Consider the following 6,966-nt stretch of genomic DNA (forward strand, 5'->3'; position numbering starts at 1 on the left):
TCTTTAAATACAAGAAAATGAACTAATTTAGATCTGAAATAGATTGAATCAGCAGGCTTTTTTTTTTTAGCCTGACTGTCACCGTGTTGTTGAAGCAGAGTGTATTCCTCAGAGACGTATCAAAGCTCGTTCTTCAAGAAGCTACTGGCTTTCTTTGGCTTCTGCCTTAGTTTTGAAAAGTTTGTCAATTTACACTATAATGGCAGGGTGGCTTGTGCGCGACGTTGACACAGTTAATAATTCAAATCAAGAAAGGGTTGCACAGACCACTGGCGTTTGTCTCAGTCCTGTGATCCTAATCCCTGACCCCCGTACCCCACTGACCACCCCAACACTCACGTACACACACACCTGCATCTTAAAAGCATAGCGGCAGGTAGTCCTAAACTGAAGTGGCCCAAGAAGGACAAACCCTGTACTTTTGGGATTTGGGCACAGCAACCATGCGCAAAATGCACAGCGATCGCTGGGGTAAACACAGACCCGCTTCAGTGGCTGTTGAGGAGCTGCAGGGATAGATGCGCTTTGTTTGGGTTGCGGCGGTGACCCTCGTTCTCTGTGTCACACTGAGGTGGATCGGCCAGTTTATGGACCGTGTGTTAAAATTCACTCGAGCGGCAATCCACACCTGCTATAGCGCCGACCATTCGGGTTTCTGCTGTCCTGTAACAAAGCAAAACAATTCTAAATTAGTATAGAAAATATATCATTATTATTTACTACTAATAATAAATTAATAATAAAATATATTATATATTTATATATGTTTTTATATAGCTTTTCTGTTTCATAAAATAATAATTAATAATTAATTGTATTTATCTAATATTTTTGTTGTTTATTTAGTTTATTTAAAAAATATTGTTTTTACTTAAACTATACTATTACTTTAAGACAGAATATTGAATTGAAGATTGAATATATACAGTATATATATATATATATATATGTATGTAGTGTAAGTATTCACACAGTAATACACAATACATTTGTTGTATTATTTTATATAGCTTTAAGTGTAAAATAATATATATATATATCTATATACACACACACACACACACACACACACACACACACACACAAACAAATAATACATTTAAAGTCTTGAAATAATAGCTTACTTAAAATCTAAACATGCCGTATGTTTGTTTACACATTTTATTATTACTTCTACATTTCATAAATATAAAGTAATGGAGAATTAATATTGATATATTGTGTATGTTATTATAAATTCTTTTTACATTTAAAATAATAGCATAGTTAGAATCAAAATAATATCAGTGTGTTTGCAAATCGTATATATATATAAAAAAATTACTATAACATTTACGGTCACATTTTCTTCATTATTTCTATTACTGCTTTAAATAAGCACTGAGCGCTAATAATGCACAAAATTGCTTAAGATTTAGTTTTGTTTTGTTATTTTAAATTAATTTGTCATTTAAAACAACTTTTAAAACATGCTCTTTGTATTGACCAAATAATTTTATTATCAAGGATGATTTGTTGACTGAATTCTTGAATTTTTGATTATAATGGAAAAATCTTTTAATGCAATTTGAATGTTATGAATTTTTTTGATTGCACCTACAGAGTGTGTGTTTTAAGGGTGTTTTAGTGTGTGGTGCGTTCAGTCCAGCACTAGCAGCATGTCAGGAGCACTCCAGGCCCTCAGAGAGATATTGAGAGTGCTCTCTGGACATGCAGAGCTTTTTACCAAACTGTCTCATAAATAAAGTATGGGTCTTCATTAGCAGAGGGCACCCACTTTAAAGCTGCCTGAACCAGAGGCACGCTGGCCTGAAGAGAGCCTGGAGTACAGTAGGAGGGAGCAAATCAGCCAATTTAAATCAGAGATGTCCCAGAGCCCACAAGAGTTAAATAAACCCTAATCAAAGAAATGCCCGGCTGTTTATTAAAGCCAAGGAAGTGGGCAAAAGATGTTTTGTATGGAGGAAAATAAAATACCTAGGAGGTGTAATTCTGTTATTTGCAGTCACATTTGGGATTGTTGAAGAATGGTTAGTTGTATTTTTTTCTAAGAAAACAATTTAATTTCAGACAGTTGACCTCAAAATCTATTAATTAATCAAAATTAATTTTAATGGAGTGTCAGCGGATCGATGGGGCAAAATTAAACCAGCTCATTAGGGATTGATTTCAGCAGTGTTTAGATAAGCAGAGTGGGTCGGGGCCTGGCCCCTGGGGCCCTCACCAGGGCCCAAAGTTCACGCAGAGCCAGGTAGAGAGTGTCTCCGCAGGCCATCATCTTTATTAGCACCCAGATAAGCTGATTAGGCCTTGTCAATCAAAGGTGCCAATGACTCAATCGAGAGGCCCTTCTTTTCTTTCTCTCTCTCCTTCCTTTTTTGTGATAAATCATTGAAGCGACCAACAAAGCAGTAGCCATGGCGGCTAAGCTAAGCAGCCCTGCAGTTGTCACCAAGGCAGACGACGCAAGGACCCTGTGATGATGTGACGACTGTATTAAAGCGTACATCAATTTGTTTTGAGAGCGGTTTGATTTTTTTCTGCAGTGGTATTAAAAGAACATGCGAGGGGGGAGAGTAGTTATTGTTGTCGCAGGCTTTACAGAGAAGCCGAGAGTGCCCCCGATAGAAATAAATAACAAAATAAATGATCGAATGAAGAAATAAATAAATATGTTTTGTAAACATGAAGAAACGCTGCTCCTTTTGAGCGTGAGCACGGCTTTAAGACATGCTGTGTCAGTCCATGGGTGTCAGAGCGTCCCAGTAACAGACACGCGATTGTCTCCGTCTCTCCGTTTCACTGCCTCTAGCGCTCTTTCTTTCTCCTCCATGTTATCGTTCTTTCATTTTCTTTCCTTCATCCCTCTCCTCCACACTTTCTGGTTGTTTTCTACCATTTTATGAAACTGATAACTTGGTTCTTTGAATGGAATTCCCTTTTTTCTTAACTGTCATTTCTCTGTGTTGCTATGGCCTTTTCTTCTTAAGCACTTTAAACATTTTTGAAGATGATGATGATTATTATTATTATTCAGTATAATTTAATAACAATAGTAATAAAATTAAATATGTCAACATTAAAGTGAGTGCATTCAATAAAAGTTGTTTTTGTTTTAAATATTTTTAATTCTTAAATAAAAGAATATAATATTTAGTTGTATGTGACCCTGCCTGTGAAAACCCAGCTAAAGTCATTTTTTGTGTGATTTACTGTTTTCTACATAAAATCATCTTTCATAAAGATGTAGAACATTCTGTAAAAAATATAACCTTTATATCTTTAATGTTGACTGAGTAAGGCCATGTCAAAGATTGAAATCATAGTGAAATTAATGGTTGAAATCAAACTTTGATGCTTGTTATCTCATAATTAGATTTTGAGACTTTAGCCTGGATTTCACAGACAGGGTCACATATAATTTAAAGCAATGTCATAATAATAATAATAGTAATAATAGTAAATAAATTAAAATTTAAAATGAAATTGAAACGCATTCAATAATGTAGTTTTTTAAATATTTATTTTAATAACCTAAAGAATATATTTAGTTATATAATCTAAAATATTGTAGTAGTAGTTTTAATAATAATAATAATGATAATGATGATGATAATAATAATAGTAAATGTAAAAATGAAATTGAATACATTCATTAATGTACTGTATAGTTGCTGTTATTGTTAAAACTATTTGAATAGTCTCTTCAACTAAAGTCATATATTTAGAAATAATAATGATAATAATACATTTATAGCTGTTTTTTGCTGGTTAATTTTTTTTATCACACAATTCAATTTACTGTACAAAACCTCCTCTGTAATTAATTGTTTCATAGCCTTTCATTATTTATTTCAGCTTAGCTGTTCCAGTTGATTTCCTTCATTGTATAGTCGTGTTTAAAATTTCAGCACATCGCTACTGTTCTCTCTTTAATGAGGACAATTTGGTGAAGTGGATTTCCTCGAGGTATAGCATACCAAATAACTTGGGTTTTTGTAGTTTGCTGAAATCTGAATGCCGTATTGTGTTTCAAAAGGAATATGCCGGTATTTGATAATTGTTTGATTCACGGAGCAGAGCCACAAGAGTTAAATATTTCAATAGCAGAGTTTGCAGATATGCAGAAAGGAGAACTTAGCTCGAGTGGATTTTCTAAAGACAATGGTGGGTTTTTGTGTTGTAATGAGGGCATTTTCTCATTGAAAATGTATGATTTTTTTTTTTTTGACTACAACTTAAGCCTGTACTTCAGAAGTTTGAACTTAGAGCTTTCTAAATATGAATACACAATGTAAACCTCTCGTAAAACATTGATTCAAAGAAATATGTATATAAGTGATGGCATGTGTGCGTGAGCGTAATATAAGGTTTTTCGACTCTGTAAATCTAGCTATGGGTGAGCTGTTTATCGTGAAACCCCCCGGCGGATGAAAGGCGATGTAATAATGATTTTTTTCTCTCCTAATCGGGCCTTGTCAGCGAGGCGTCTTATCGTGGAGAGGAAAATGACACCGATACTATCGAAGAGCCCAGAGTCCAAGTTTGTGTTGCTCCCCACCAATCACGCCGGACCCGGCCTCGCCGTATCTAGCGCCGCCACAAACGGCAAGCGCCGCTTTTTTCATCTGGACTTCAAAAACGGTCCCCGTCATTAAAATTGCACCCGCGTTCGGCTGCAGGGATCAGCCGCTCCGGAGCGAAAATGGGATGTGGGAGAGGAGGCTCGCTAAATGTGCTAATTCTGTCCTCACATGTTTACGGCTTAATTTTAATCGGTTTGAGCGAGGGAGGAGGAGGGCGGGGGAGAGGCTGAAAAAAAGCCTCACATTGCAATAAATCGCCATTATCTTTGACACCGAAGGACTCAGCTGTTCCAAGGATTTTGGGGTCTGTGAGCAACAGTATTATATGGGGACACACAAAAGTGTTTACGCTTGAATTGCGGTGGCCGAGGTGCACTCACTGATTTCAGCGCATCTAGACAAAGGGCCAAACTTTCACAATGGTGAAACCCGCAAACAGGCTCTTAATGCAAGAGCTGAATCAACAAACTTGACTAGCCGGTGTGTTTGTGTTTGCATCTTTATGTCTCTGGGATTGCCAATAGAGAGTGCAGGTGTCGACCTGTTGATATATTCCAATCGGTATTACGATATTTGCTCATGTTAAGTGCGATCATTGACTGTTGAGTCGCCTAACGCAGTTTGAGAGGTTTTTCCTTTGGGGTGATGGGGAGCAGATCCGTTTTTCTAGATAAACTATTGAGTGACAGATTGAGAGGTAAGCTTCCCACTTGCATCTTTTGAATGAGCCTCTCCAGTAACACTTGCCACCAGCTAGATGCATCAAAATCTCCAGTATTCTCAGGACTGAGTTCAAACTAAAGTATGAGAAGAGCAGAATTGATAAAAAAGCTGAATTTGTGGGATTGAAACCCAGGAAAGAGTAAAACATACACTGAATATGTATGATGATGATAATGTTTTTGTCATTGTGTTTGCTGAGAAGAAATTAATGAAATATGTAAGAGGCAATTCCATAACATAAAACTTATGGTCATAACATAAATAAAACTTTATTACTTAGTTCTATAATAGTTGTAATACATTTATATTAATATTTAATTTATTTTAAGTTGTATTATTATTATTTATTATTTTTGTTGTTATTATATTAAGTGCATTACTTCATTTGTATTGCTGTATTTATTTACTACTTTACAGTATCCATGTTATGCATATTATTACTTAATTCTATACATAAAACAATTTATATTAATATACATTTTATCTTAGTTAGGTATTTTATATTATATTGCTATTATAATAGTTATATTCATTACATTAGTATTGCTGTACTATGTACTACATTAGAGTATTTATGTTATACATTTTACTTAATTTTATAATATTTTTAGTAAAATGTATGTAAATATTTAATGCTTATTTATTATTATTATTATATTAATTACATTAATTGCGTCATTAGTATATCTGTATTTACTACATTAGTGTATCAAATAAATGTTATACATATTACTTAATTCTATAATATTTTAATAATATTTATATAAATATATAATGCTTATTTTACTTATTATTGGTATTATAAAAATTACATATTAATTACATAGTAATTACGTTAATTGCATATTAGTATTTCTGTATTTACTATTTACTACATTAGTGTATCCATGTAATGCATATTACTTAATCATATAGTATTTGCAATAAAATTAATTTAAATATAAAATGCTTATTTTAGTTATTATTATTTTAATAATTACATGTACTTCATTAGTCTCGCTGTATTCAATTACTTGACTACTTAAATGCACAATTACAGCACTATAATGTAAAATGTGACCAGTCTTATTTTATTATTGGCTTATTTTATTTTCTCATAATTTGTTTGTAACATTAATGGCCTAAAATGTTTTTGAAGTAACTTGTCAGAAACATGGAGAGAGAGAGAGAGAAAGAGGCAGAAAGTCATTTTAATTTCAGATCATATGTGTCTGTTTATATCAGACGCACACAAACAGTCTTTCATTGACCTTTGGTTGACGGAGAGAGTGAAAGAGGGCACTCGAGCTGGATGGCGTTAAATAAAACTGTTTTGGAAGGAAATGGAAGACAAAAGCGAATACCCAGGACCCCCATGGACGCTTCCTCATCGGCCGCTTTAAAGAGCTGGCACATCTGAGGCACCGCAATATCAAAAAGCAGAGAGAAAAAGTGAAATGAAGTAAAAGGAAAAAGTGGAGAGGGGGGAAGAGAGAGTGGCAGTACCTTGTCACTGCGGAATGAGGATCATAAACGGTAATTGTGTGATGGGAGTGACACGCTGATGACAGCAGATTGATGGCAGTTGAAAAGCGAGCGTAATTCACTAAGGAGTCACAGAGAGTTGGGTGGCTGAGATTAAGAGAGGAAACTAGTCAGACTGAGCTCTGAAAACACA

At 34.5% G+C, this 6,966-nt stretch overlaps 1 protein-coding gene across 3 annotated transcripts in view; it reads left to right on the forward strand.

Moving 5' to 3' along the window:
• The window catches only part of vti1a (vesicle transport through interaction with t-SNAREs 1A), a 134,713-nt gene that overhangs the window by 34,081 nt on the left and 93,666 nt on the right, over positions 1 to 6,966 (forward strand). The window lies entirely within an intron of this gene.

Source organism: Sinocyclocheilus rhinocerous, unplaced genomic scaffold (genome assembly GCF_001515625.1).
Source record: "Sinocyclocheilus rhinocerous isolate Xijiao unplaced genomic scaffold, SAMN03320098_v1.1 scaffold140, whole genome shotgun sequence".
Classification (NCBI taxonomy): domain Eukaryota; kingdom Metazoa; phylum Chordata; class Actinopteri; order Cypriniformes; family Cyprinidae; genus Sinocyclocheilus; species Sinocyclocheilus rhinocerous.